General features: G+C 42.7%; 1 protein-coding gene across 10 annotated transcripts in view; it reads left to right on the forward strand.

The window, feature by feature from the left end:
* The first annotated feature begins 3,730 nt into the window (after nt 1–3,730).
* The window catches only part of PTK2 (protein tyrosine kinase 2), a 291,358-nt gene continuing 280,918 nt past the window's right edge, over nt 3,731–14,170 (forward strand). For 8 of the 10 annotated variants that reach the window (XM_014589190.2, XM_006152112.3, XM_006152113.3 and 5 more), the window contains exons 1-2: nt 3,731–3,746; nt 12,827–12,905. The gene's annotated coding sequence lies outside the window, so the exon portion shown is untranslated. The remainder of the gene's footprint in view (nt 3,747–12,826; nt 12,906–14,170) is intronic. The other 2 variants (XM_027773308.1, XM_006152117.3) reach the window with 1 other exon arrangement.

Below are 14,170 nucleotides of genomic sequence, written 5' to 3' on the forward strand. Positions count from 1 at the left end.
TGACAGAACCATTACGCCATCTGCTGGTCCCCTTTTAAATTATATTTTAACCATTCTTAGCCTGTGGATTGTACAAAAGCAGTTGGGCCAGTTTGGCCTATAAGGTCGTAGTTTGCCACTGTGGTATAGAGGGCAGTCATAGAGCACATGCTTGGGCAATATGGGCCAGCCTGACGTGGCAGAGCATCCCCGCTACCTTCAAAGACCGTGGGTGCTCCCAAGCACGTCCTCCTCCACAGTCTCCATGCCAGTGCCACTGTGTTAGTGCAGCCTACGGAACTCTCCTCTTTTTTTTTTTTTTTGAGAGATTTTCACTGTAGGGCGCGTGCGCTCGCCAGACAGAGAGAGACATAGAGACAGAAAGCAAGAAATCACCCCCCAGGGGGGATGGTCACGCCGCAATCCCTTCTCCTCCATTCTCCTCTTGGGATCTTGGGCACGCATGCACACGCGCCCGGCGTGAGTTTTAAGCCACCAGGTCCGGGACACGAACCGCGGTCGACTACATGGGAGTCCAGCGACATAGCCATTACGCTAACTGCTGGTTCCCCGGAACTCTCCTCTTGAACTCACTCCCTCAGTCCGCTTAGCCTTCTTCATGCACTTGTCACCATCTGATGTCCTTAAGTATTTTACTTCGGTTTTCGTTCCTTTTTCATTTGGCTACAAGATAAACTTTGTGAGTGTAAAATACCTGTTCACTGCTATGTCCCTAACATTTCAAACAATGGTCATTGAGTGGATATTGTGTTTATCATTTTTTTAAAAAAAGAATTATTTAATTTCATTTGTTGTTATTTTTTAATTTGACCAAATTGAGAGAGAAAGAGAGAAAGGGAAAGTGAGAAAGCAAACCTCCAGGTCTGGGACTCAAACCATGGTTGACCAAATGGGAGTCCAGCACTTTAACCCCTATACTACCTGCTGGCCCCTCTTTGTGTTAGTTTTGTCTGTTTTGAACTTTGTATTAACTGAACCACACTGATTTTTATAAGACTTTTCCCTCCACTCAGCACTATGATTCTGAGATACCTGTGCTGCCATAATGTAGTTGGTGTTCATTCATTTTCACTGTGGTATAGTCTAGTCTCAGTCCTGTGCATTTGGGTGTCCAGACTTTGGCCACTGCAGACGTTGCCACACATGTGTGAACGTTCCAGTGGCTTGCAGGCATGGACATGTTCAGCCCATGTATTTGAGAGTGTGGCTGCGGGGTTATGGCACTGGCCAGTCTTTAACCTGACCAGTTGCTGCCACATTACTTTCCTGAGTAGTTGGACAAATTTATATCCCACTGATATGTGACTCTTGGTTTACGTTCTTTTTTTTTTTTGAGAGATTTTCACTGTAGGGCGTGTGCGCTCGCCAGACAGACAGAAAGAGACAGAGAGACAGAAAGCGAGAAATCACCCCCCAGGGGGGATGGTCACGCCGCAATCCCTTCTCCATTCTCCTCTCGGGATCTTGGGCACGCACGCACACGCGCCTGGCGTGAGTTTTAAGCCACCGGGTCCGGGACACGAACCGCGGTCGACTACGTGGGAGTCCAGCGACATAGCCATTACGCTAACTGCTGGTTCCCATTGGTTTACGTTCTTATCAGTAGTGTATTTTCCTCTTTCTCAGTTTGTTCTGAGCGGATGTGTCTTTTTTATTTTTTTGGGGGGAGAGGTTTTTGCTGTAGGATGTGTGCGCTCTCCAGAAAGACAGAGAGACAGAAAGCGAGAAATCACCCCCCAGGGGGGATGGTCACGCCGCAATCCCTTCTCCATTCTCCTCTCAGGATCCTGGGCACGCACACACACGTGCCTGGCGTGATTTTAAGCCACCGGGTCCGAGACTCGAACTGCAGTAGACTATGTGGGATTTCAGCGACATAGCCATTACAGTGTGAACTGCTGGTCCCCTGAGTGGATGTGTCTTTTTTATTTTTTTGGGGGGAGAGGTTTTTGCTGTAGGATGTGTGCGCTCTCCAGAAAGACAGAGAGACAGAAAGTGAGAAATCACGCCCCAGAGGAATGGCCAAGCCACAATTCCTTCTCCTCCATTCTCCTCTCAGGTTATTGGGTGCGCATGCACACGTGCCCGGCATGAGTTTAAGCCACCAGATCTGGGACTTGAACCTCAGTCGACTACATGGGAGTCCAGAGACATAGCCATTACGCTAACTGCTGATTCCTAGATGTGTCTTAATACCTTGCTATGACTCAATTTGAATTTCTCTTGTTGCAGATGGTGTTGCACCTCTTTTAGTATATTGATTGGCCATATCTGTTTTCTCTTCTGTAAGGGACCTATGAAGCCTTCGATCTAAATTCCTTTTTCTGTGTAGCTGTTCTTATACAGACTTATAGTTGTTTTTCTGTGTTTGGATTACAGTCTTTTATTATTGTACATTTTTCTCAGTTTGTGGTTTGTCTTTTTACCTTTGAGTTGTTTTGGAACTAAAGTTCTTAATTTTAACATTACTGACTTTATCATTTTTTCCTGTATGATTAGTAGTTTCCTTTTTTTTTGTTTCACTTAAGGAATCCTAACCCAAGCGCTGAATTTGGATGTGAGATATTTTTATTTAGTTCTTAAAGTATTTATTGCTCTATTCAATAAATATGTTCAATATTTAAGCATGTTTTCTAATTTCTAGCAAGAGTCTTTTGATGATTTAGGATTTATTATAAATTGTTTGATAAATTCCAAATGAATGGATTTTTTTCATTCTATCTTGTGACATACTTCTAAAACTGGATCGTAGTTAAAAATGTGTGTGTGTGGTATCAGTTCTTGGGAATTGATGTTATCTGACATAAACCCATAACACAGTTGAGTTTGGCTGAGATCTTGGTCCTCAGAAGCTTCTGGACATAATAGCAAAGGTTAAACTCCATTTATGCATAATTTGTACCTTGATTGTGGGGGAAAATTAATCAATTATTAGACTTTTTAGTTTTATGTATTTTGGATGTGTGCATGTGTTTGTGGTATTTAGACAGTTGTGATCTTCCTGTCTCAGGCTTATGACTTTAAGGGTAAGCTCTGGGAATCAAACCCAGGCCTCAATTGGCCTCTCCCTGCTGAGCAACAGTTTTCAGTGGAGCTACTGTGATGGGCCTAAGTTTGCTTGCTTGCTTTTTTTTATTTCCTAGAATGATTTATTTCATTTATTATTTTTTAATTTGATGAGAGAGAGAAAATGAGAAAGCAAGCCACCAGGTCTAGGACTGAACTGTGTTCGACTATCTGGGAGTCCAGCACTTTAGCCACCATATCACTTGCCAGCCCCAGGGCTAGACTTTTTTTGAAAAGTTAATAGAAGTTTCTTACATTTCATATTTCTTTTTCTTTTTTTTTTTTCTTTCTTTTTTTTTTTTTGCCTCTGGAAACATTTGTGTTATTTACATTACCACTTTGGACTCTGTTCTACTCAAGCTGAAGCTTACAGGCAAGGGCCTACTTCAGCTGCCAGTTTGGTTTAGCTTGGCTGACAGACAGGTTTGTGGTGGGCTGCAGCTGCTTTTCTCTCAGTGGCATTTGTTAATTAAGCTGTTTGATTTTATGTTGCTGTTCAAGGACTGACTCTTAAATTTGTGATTATTCTGAGACCTTTTGGCCTTGTGCTTATTTTGAGTGTCCATTTCTTTCTTTCTTTCTTTTTTTTTTTAAGTTTGTTTCTACAGATGGAGAGGGAGGGACCCCAACAGGATCTCCATATCGGGATCCTCCTTGGCCTCAGCCAGCCGGCATCACAGGTGTGTGTGTGTGTGCGTGCGTGCCCCATGTGTACAGGGAGGCCTCGGTACACCAAACAGGGACCTTCCCGTGTGGGTCCAATGTTGCAGAGCATTGGGTTACCCTGTACCACCATCTGGCCCCTTGTTTTTATTTTCAAAAAGTAGCATCAACTTGAAAAAGTCCAAGTTAAATAATGGGTCAGAATTTAAATTTTATCCTTACCCTAAAGTCTGAGGCATTAGTAATTAGTGATTGAAAGTATTTACGTATTGTAATTTGTGTAGAAAGGCAGATTTGTTTAAAGAAACAGACCTAGGTTCACATATTGGTTCTCTGCTTTTAACGTGTGGCTTTTGGTCAGTTATATCATTCCCAAGCTTCTCAGTGGCCTTTTCTATAAAATGTAGTCTTTATGATCTCAGCCTTTGAGGTTATGTGCACAACTGTTTGTAAAGTAGTGTCTAAGTTCATTATTGTGTTGCTAAATGGAAATACCTGACACTGGATGATTTATAAATAATAGACGTTTTGGTTCATGGTTCTGGTGGCTGGAAAGTCCAAGAGTGTGAGGCTGGCATGGGACTGGCTTCTGGTTCTGTGTTACAACATGGTCCACAGCACCAGGATGGTTAGCAGACACCTGTAGGGAGTAACAGACACCTGAGGACAGCACTGTCCTTTTTTTAAAAGTGTATTTATTCCACAAGAGAGAATATATAGCATTCTTAACAGGCTCAGTTTCATGGTCCATCCCCAGCTTTAGTCAGCCCCTCATCATGGACACATGTGCTGGTGAGCTCAGGGGGGTTCTGGATGTAAACCAGCACCCTTCGCTGTGGGTCTGCCTCTCTAAGAGAGGCTATGCTACCATCTGGCCTATCTTTTATTTTTATAACCACTTGCTGTCCAGGATCTGACTCCTCCTACCTATGAGAAAGTGAACTCATTCCCTGTCATGAGGCAGCACTAATCTCATGAAGTCGATGTCTCCATGATCGAAACTCCGGTAGGCCTGACCTCTAAAAGATCTTACCACCTCCTAAAGCCATTACATTGGGGACCAAATTTCAGTACATGAATTTTGGGGGACACACCAGTTGTAAGGTGTCAGTATCTTAAGTAGACTTACATAGTGTTTTTCTACTGAAGACCTGATGCTATCATCCACTTAGGTTTCACCAGTTTATACTTCATCTGGTTCATTCAGTTAATTCATTCAGCATCTCTTAAATACTGTTTTGTGCCTGGCGCAGTATTACCCCCAGGGAGTGTGGCCATGTGGGGGAGCGAGACTAATGCAGCTCCGTGATTGGGTATAGCGATGCGCTCTGAGAACCCGGAGGGGGAGTCCCTAGTGATCCTTGTGCTAGGGCTGGCTGACTTCTCTGATAAGGTGCATCAGTGAACACTTGAGGCTTTGCAGGCCATGTATATGGCTCATCACATATATATATAGTCTTTCTTTCCTTTTTAATTTTTCCCTTAAGCATCTTTAAAACTAAAACCATTCTTAGCCTAGGAACTATACAGAAACTGGCTGTGGACCAGATGTGGGGCCCTTTTGTAGAAGTTAGTACAGTGGAAGATAGGAGTCGGCAAGGGCGTTCCATTCACATGCAAAGGCATGACCATATGAGAGGCTGGGCTCTTTTTTAGAACTGAAGATTTTTATCTTGGTTGAAGTATGGGTCAGGTTAGCTCAGGGAGGAAATACAGCATGTATTAGGCAAGGGCAAATCGGTTTGCACTCAATTCTGATACACACTATTTCATGACCTAGAACTATACACGGATCTCAATGGCAGGAGGATGGCTGGACTAGAGCCTTCAGGATCAGTGAGGAAGGTCTGACAGTGATTCACACTGAATGGGGAAAGGAACCAAAGGTTTGTCCTTAAGGAAGTAGCTTGCCTTTCTTGGAGCTCGGAAAGCGAAAAGGGCAAAGTTCAGAGGTCCTAGTTAGTTCAGAGGTCCTATTTAACAGTTTGTGTGTTTCTTTAATTATGTAATTACGTTGTATAAGTAGATGAAGAAGGCCTTAAGGAAGGGTATGACTAGAGAAGCGGAGAGAAAGGATTGGTTTAAAGCCTATTTCAGAATTAATCTGCAGGCTTTGGCCAAGAAAATGAAATGGCAGGGTTGGGAGGGAGTGAGTCCAGGGTAATTCTAGGATGGCTCCTAGAGTTCTCCTTTGGTGATGAATTCTTGAAGCTCTTTTTTATTTTATTTATTTATTTATTTATTTTTGGAGAGGTTTTTGCTATCAGGTACCTGCGCTTGCCAGAAAGACAGAGAGACAGAAAACGAGAAATCACCGCACCCCATCCCCCCAATCCCCCACCCCGCCTGGGGGTGGTGGGGGGATGGCCACACCGCAGTCCCTTCTCCATTCTCCTCTTCGGCTCTTGGACACGCACGCACATGCACCTGGTGTGAGTAAGCCACCGGATCCAGGACTCAAACCACGGGAGTCCAGCGACTTAGCCATTACACCAACTGCTGGTATCGTTCTTTTTGATTATATTATTTTTTTTCATGGAACATACTAGTTAGCAAACAGTTGTTTTGTTTTGTTTTGGAGAGGTTTTTCGCTATAGGGTGCGTGCGCTCGCCAGACAGAGACAGAGAGACAGAAAGCGAGAAATCACCCCCTGGGTGGTGGCCCCACTGCACTCCCTTCTCCTCCCTGGATCTTGGGCACGCACGTACATGCGCCCGGCGTGAGTTTTAAGCCACCGGGTCCGGGACGCGAACCGCGGTCGACTACGTGGGAGTCCAGCGACATATCCATTACGCTAACTGCTGGTCCCAGCAAATAGTTGTTTTGAGGAGGGCATGTTCTGTCCTAAGTTCATGGCCCCCTGAAATTGTAAGCAGAATTGTGTATGAGAGTTGTTTTCCCTGAGGAGAGGATGCTAGAACTTTCACGGGAGAATCAGAAGGAGCCTGTCTAACCGGGAGGAACCCTCCTTGGTGTTGCCTGGCACATAGCTGGTGTACTGCAAAAGTTTGTGGTGGTAAGGGGACGCTAACCATTCGCATCATGGGAGTTGCCCTTTACATGCAGTGCATTCCAAGCTGCCAAGTAAAATGCAAACATATGCAGCTGTTTCCACAGCTGAACTCTTTATCGACCAGCAGGTGAATTGAATGGTTTTTCCTGGCTTCTCCTCCGTCTCCCAGCAGATAAAACAAGATTTTTTTTTTTTAAATTTATATATTCTATGAGTGAAAGAGAGAGAAAGAGTGAAATGTGCGTGCAAGTGAGAGCGAGCTCATCCCAACAGGATCTTAATGCCGTGATCCACTCCCAGCCTCAGCCAGCCTGGATCATGTGGACATATGTGCTTGGCATGCTAAGAGTTCTCTGTGTGAACCGGTAACCTTCCCACATGGGTCTGCCTCACAGAACATAGCATTTTACTGCTATGCCACCACCTGGCCCTGAAGGCAAAGTCTATATTTGATTCGTAGAAGGCAGCCCGATATTGGGGCTCTGTCTGGTGCAGAATGTGTTCAGCATGCTGTTGAACAGCAAGCAGAGCTGAAGCTGTGGCCTATCAAGCTCATCTTCATAGTCACGTGGCTGTGAGGAATGGCATCACTTTTAAGTAGTATGTACACCAAAAACAAGTGTAGTTCCCCCAGTCAGGTTAGAAATGCCTGAATAATGCGTTGTAAAAGAGTGCCTAAGTCGTGTTGTCAGCTCTCAGATAAACACGAGCAGGAGAAACAGGGCAGCTGAGGAGTCAGTTGTTGAAATAGGAGCATCAGACAGGTTAAACTGGTGTTCTGGAGTCCACACTGGATTGGTTCATATTGGTGTCTTCATTATTATGTGTAATGTGGGACTTCTTAGAGACTACAGATAACAGTCCCTGCAGAGACCTGGTGAACTTGGTGAGAGATAGCCGCCCCTAATATGGTAAAACTTAGAGGAGAAATTGGAGATGGAGCTACCTCTGAGAGCTTCTCCTTTCCTGTTGAAAAAAAATTGTGACTTTTGTTAAGAACAAAGTGTCAAAAAAAAAAAAAAAGAAAAAAAAGGCAAAGTGTCATGAATGACAAAAGATGTAAGAAATAATGGAATCCAGCCATGATACAGAGCTCAGAAGTGAAAACTTAGACCATTTCGACTTTCACTCCTGGATTTCAAACTGGGAATAATTGCGATCCTGGCATAGGCGGAAGTCTCGAATCTGAATCTACTCTGCATAGGCCATAGCAAATTTTAGGTGGCAATTTCGCTTTTTGCTTTGGAAAAAGTAGCATTAGTTGTATACTCAGGAATTGAGTTGAAAAATGAAGATAGCAGAAGTAACTTAGTTTAAATGCAAGTCGTTTACATATGAACTTGTTTTAATTTGATAGAAGGTGTATGCCCTGTAGGAGAGAGGCAGTGAGAGAGTGAGAAAGCACCCCGATGGGGGATGGTCATGCCACAGTTCCCTCTTCCCCATCTCTCCCTCCTTTTGGGATTTTGAGCATACACACACATGCATCTGGCATATTTTTCAGTTGCTGAGTCTGGGACTAGCTGTATAGTTGGCCCTATGGGATCTAGCTGCCCTCTCCACCATACTGCCAGCTGGCCCATGAATTAATTTTTGACAGCTTGTGGTTAGTGAAGAATTGATATATTTTATTTTCAGCTATCCTCCAAAACTCTTTTTTTGACCCTCTTAATAGAAAGCATTAAGACTTTTCCGCTGGGTTTTGCCCCCCTTTATTCCAGTTGCTTCAAGTAATCTAAAATTTTAGGGACAAATACACATCTAGGGTCTAGAGCTCTCTAGGGGTAAGGAAATAACCAGAGAAAGTAAATGACCATTCGATGGTAAGTCAGCGGGGAGAGCTCTCGTTGTCTTCGCCGTCTTGACCTTTAGCTCATTGTGACTATTGCAGGCAAGAAGCATGTGAACACAGCTTATAAAATTCAGCTTTCCAGTATGTGCAACTTTTCAACAGGAATACGTTCTGAGAAATGTTAGCTGATTTTATTATTGTGCAAGTACCCTAGAGTGTACTTACATAAACCTGGATGGTACAGTCCACTGTGTACCTTGGCTATAGAGAGTTAGCCTATACACTCCTCATGGGACCACCATTGTGGATGCTGTTACTGGTTGACCCAAACATCCTTACGGAGCAAATGACTGCACTTGATAGACAGAAGATTGAAACAGTCAATGTGCTAAGAAGTGGATGTGTTGACGTAGAAATGAAAAGTTAGTTGCTGGTGATAATGTTTATGGTAGTGTCTTTGCTGTTACTGATATGCACTGTATTTGTGCTGGAAAAAACCATGTATACTGTAAGGATGTATATTAATTAAATGTAAATAATGTATATTTAAAAAATAAAAAAGAAATGAACATGATGGAATCTACTGCCTAAACTCTTTTTTTTTTTTTTTTTTTGAGAGGTTTTTGCTATAGGCCGCGTGCGCTCGCCAGACAGACAGAGAGAGACAGAAAGCAGGAAATCACCCCCCAGGGGGGATGGCCACGCCGCAATCCCTTCTCCTCCATTCTCCTCTCGGGATCTTGGGCACGCATGCACACACGCCCGGCGTGAGTTTAAGCCACCGGGTCCGGGACTCGAACCGCGGTCGACTACGTGGGAGTCCAGCGACATAGCCATTACGCTAACTGCTGGTCCCATGCCTAAACTCTTTTTCAATTCAAGTAATTCGTAGTTTCCAGTCACTTGCTTACTTCCACACTACTTTAGATATTTGAGGATTGACCAACTTGCATATTCTTAAGTTGTCCTAAAGGTATGATGTGTTTTTCTTTTCTTTCTTTCTTCCTTCCTTCCTTTCTTTCTTTTTTTTTTTTTTTTAACAGAGATTAGAGAAATTTTTTTTGCTAGGGGGTGTACTCTTGCAGGAGAGACAAAGCAAGAAATCATTCCCCAGGGAGGATGGCTATGGTGCAATCCTTTCTCTGCCATTCTTCTCTTAGAATTTTGTGCATGCACACACATGTTCCTGGCATGAGTTTCAAGCCTCCAGATGTGGAAAACGAACCATGGTTGGCTGTGTGGGAGTTCAGCACCTTAACCTATGCCAACTGTTGTCCCCTATGATGTGATTTTTATTTTTTTAATGTAAAAATGCGTCACGACTTTCCCAACAACCCAATATATATCTTCTAAGTTTTTGTTTTGGTTTGTTTTTGGTAGAGAGTACATGTACTTGCCAGAGATAGAGGGAGAGGGGAAAGCACCCTCTCCCCCACATTGTGGTCACATTGCAGTCCCATCTTCATCTCTCCCTCCATTCGCGATTTGGGGCATGCATGCACACACACCCAGCAGTGTATCTTAAACTGCTGGGCCCAGGACTTGAATCGTGTGGTCAGCCGCATGGTATACAGTTACCTTAACCACCAAGCCATGACTTAGTTTTAAAATACTGTAAGTTACTGAAAACTAAGTTTTTTTTTTTTTTTTTTTTTTTAGAGTTTTTTTTTTTGAGAGATTTTTGCTATAGGGTGCATGTGCTTGCTAGAAAGACAGACAGTGAGAAATCACCCCCCAGGCGGGATGGCCACGTTGCAATCCCTTCCCCTCCATTCTCCTCTCGGAATCTTGGGCACGCATGCACACGTGCCCGGTATGAATTTAAGCCACCGGATCTAGGACTCGAACCACAGTCGACTACATGATAGTCCAGCGACATAGCCATTACACCACTACTGGTCCCGAAAACTAAGTTTTAAAATACTAAAACAGGGACCAGCAGTTGGCTGGTAATGGCTATGTTGCTGAACTCTTGGTATGATTTTCAAGCCCCTGGGTCTGGGACTGGAACCGTAATTGGCCATGTTAAGAGTCCAGTGCCTTGACCACCATGCCACCCACTGACCCCAATGCTTGCATTTTAAACTAGCATCCCTATTGTTGATAAATACTGTTCTAGCATTAGTGAAAGTCTGTTATAAATTATGGGCCTGTAGTTTGAGAGAGCCCCAAGACTACCTGCAAGTTCAGTGATCAAAGAACACTCAGAACTCGGAAAAGCCACTGTGCTTAGGGTGAATGTTTATTACAGAGGAAGGATGCAGAGTAACATTGCAGAGGGAAGGCACACAGGACAGAGTCCAGGAGGTGCGGGAGTAGCTGGCACTGGTCCTCTCTAGGTGCTGTCATGGGACAGCACTTGCTCTGCCTGGCAGAGCTGTGTGGCAGCAGGCATGGGGTATTGCTAACCAGGGAGGCTCACCTGAGCCTTGGTGTTGGGTTTTCTGGGGGTCACCACACAGCATGGCTGACTACCTGCATGGTTAACATGAATCCCAAGCTCCTCCGGAGATCAAGCCGGTATCACATGGTCTGATGTTCCCAGGTAAATAAAGGACCAAACTTTCCTTTGGGCAGCTTTGATCTTTTATTGTCTAAGGCCCAGGAAAGCAAAATATTATTTCTGTCAAGTGTAAGAATTCTTTTTTTTTTTTTTTTTTTTTGCTTTTAGGTAGAAAGATACATTGCAACTACATGCAGTATCATTTACCACAAAATTGAAAAATTAGAATTTTGACACACTAGTGAGGAACCCCTCCGGAGGAGTGTCGTATTCGACACTGTCCTAATGTTTCTGTCAGGGATTTGAATAAAGAGCAGGAGACATGCTGGGAGACAGCTCATTTTTAGAATTAGCATTTTAAATGTTTAGACAGGTCGTAATGAAATATTAGACTCATAAGGTAAAATTTATCAGGAATATATGTAAAATGGCAGACTTAAAAAAGAAAACTGACAAAGTTAAAGATGGGCAAAAAATGGCTTAATGGTACTTGTGTGCAGAAGACCTGGAGTTTGAGTTGATTAAAACAGGGCTTGGTGGAGCCAGCTGGTGACATGGTGGACTCCCACACGGCCGACTGCAGTTCGAATCCTGGACCTGGCAGCTCTCTTTTTCAGTTCTCCTCTGTCTGTTTCTGTTTCTCTCTGGTCAAATTAAAGGGTGATCATAAATAAAAATAAAATAATTCCTTTTTAAAAAACAAATTGGTGGGACCAGCAGTTAGTGTAATGGCTATGTCGCTGGACCTCCCACGTAGTCGACCGCGGTTCGCATCCTGGACCCGGTGGCTTAAAACTCAGGCCGGGCACGTGTGCGTGCGTGCGTGCCCAAGATCCCGAGAGGAGAATGGAGGAGAAGGGATTGCAGCGTGGCCATCCCCCCTGGGGGGTGATTTCTTGCTTTCTATCTCTCTGTCTCTCTGGCGAGTGCACGTGCCCTATGGCAAAAACCTCTCCAAAAAAAAGAAAAAAAAACAAATTGGTGAACTTCTCTGTAAAGTGGTAAATATTTTAGTTTTTCTGAAGTAGTAATCAAAGTATGGATATTATGTAGGTGCTTCTACAAGGGGGGACTTCAATATGGTAATAGAAAATAAAATTGAAGCATGAATTCACTTTGGCACAAGAAAACATTTTTTTTAATTTGTGACAGTTTTTTTTTTTCATAATACACATTGCCCTTGAACTTTTTGAAGACTCTGCATAAGAGAAAACAAATTTCCACAAATTTTCATTAACAAAATTAAAAATGTAATAATAATCATTGAGTATAATTTTTTTATAATACAGATCTACTAATGAGAAGAATAGACTTTTTGTAGGGAAGGAGGGGGTGGATAAGATTTTGCTTGATTGCAGTTCAAAGTCAGTGTCCCTATTATCAAAATCAGTTACAAATGTCCATCTCTTAATTCTGTTCTGCTAGGAGATTTTGCATATTTCATCTTTGAAAACGTCTTCACACTGATAGGTTCTCAAGAATACTGATGCTAGTCCAGGAGTATATTGCTTAATCGAGCATATTCAGCGCTTGGAAGGCTTTTATAGAGTTCTGTTTGGTTCTTCTTGATGTTTGCCTTTTAGCATGTTATTACATTGCAGGTTAATCATAACTAGTGGTTAGATGGAAGCACCTCAGTTGTATAATTAAATGGATTTTAAAATATGTAAATTTTCCTTGTATTTGTATCAGGGTTTGAAAGATGGTGCTAGAACTCATTTTAACTAAAAAAAAAAAAAAAACCCAAACTAAATTTGCATGAACTCTTTTTGTTTTAACTTTTGACAGCATAAAGAAGCTTGACATTACTTGCGATTCAAATGTTAGCTGTCATTGAAATGACTTTACTTCAGTGTAAGTTCCTCATGTAAGTACTTGTTTTGCCTTGTAAATTTAAGATGAATTCATTAAGAAACATTATCAAGTCTGTAGCAAAAACCACTTTTCTAAGCTGTTCAGCATTTGATGGCACTTATAAGTGAGGGAGGTTCTATTCTTCAGAAAAATTTCTATCTTGGCTGAGGTCAAAAAGTTATAAAAATCTAACAAATTATTTAACTGCTTTGTGGTAGAAGTCAGGATATACAGATTTTAATTGATAAAAATTCAAGGAGCTGAGAGTGGTCAAGTCCACAAGAGTTGATTAAATTCGCTGTTGTTGCTACAGGTACTACTTGCTGATGAATATTACAGGGAATAACCCTAGGTTTTAAACATATTTTCATAATCTTTGTAAGTTTGTATAGTTAATCATTTCTCTGCTCTCTCCGTATTTTTACTGTCATTAGTTGTAATCCATCTTAGCAGATTTTGCTTCCGGTTGTACTGAGTCAGTGTTTTCTCAGCTACTTTGAAAATACTCTTTTTTTAAAAAAAAAAAAAGAGATTTTTGCTTTAGGGCATATGCGTTCACCCGAGAGAGAGAGAGAGACAGAGACAGAGACAGAGACAGACAGAAAGCAAGAAATCACCCCTCAGGGGGTTGGCCACACCACAGTTCCTTCTCCTCCATTCTCTTCTTTTGATCTTGGGCATGCACGCACATGCGCCTTCCCTGAGGTTGAAGCTGCTAGGTCCAAGACTCAAAAGACTCTGCCATGTGGGAGTCCACAATGTAACCATTATGCCATCTGCTAGTCCCTGAAAATATTACCTGTAGTTTCATATAGACTATCCTTAGAGGCTAATTCTTCAGTCAGTTAAAACTCAATGTTGACTCCCTGAATAAACAACAGAGCATTCTTAGTAACATCTGTCATCTAATCAATAGCTAAGGAAAACCAAAATCATCTGCCCTTTTTTTTATTATTAATATTATTATTATTATTTTTTGGAGAGGTTTTTGCTATAGGGCGCGTGCACTAGCCAGACAGAGAGAGACATAGAGACAGAAAGCGAGAAATCACCCCCCCCAGGGGGGATGGTCACTCTGTAATCCCTTCTCCTCCATTCTCCTCTCGGGATCTTGGGCACACACGCACATGCGCCCCGCGTGAGTTTTAAGCCACCGGGTCCGGGACGCGAACTGCGGTCAACTACGTGGGAGTCCAGCGACATAGCCATTACTCTAACTGCTGGTTCCCTTTATTATTATTTTTAAGAGAGAGATTTTTGGTACAGGGTGTTGTAGGC

The sequence above is a fragment of the Tupaia chinensis genome, unplaced genomic scaffold (genome assembly GCF_000334495.1).
Source record: "Tupaia chinensis unplaced genomic scaffold, TupChi_1.0 Scaffold000335_1, whole genome shotgun sequence".
Classification (NCBI taxonomy): domain Eukaryota; kingdom Metazoa; phylum Chordata; class Mammalia; order Scandentia; family Tupaiidae; genus Tupaia; species Tupaia belangeri.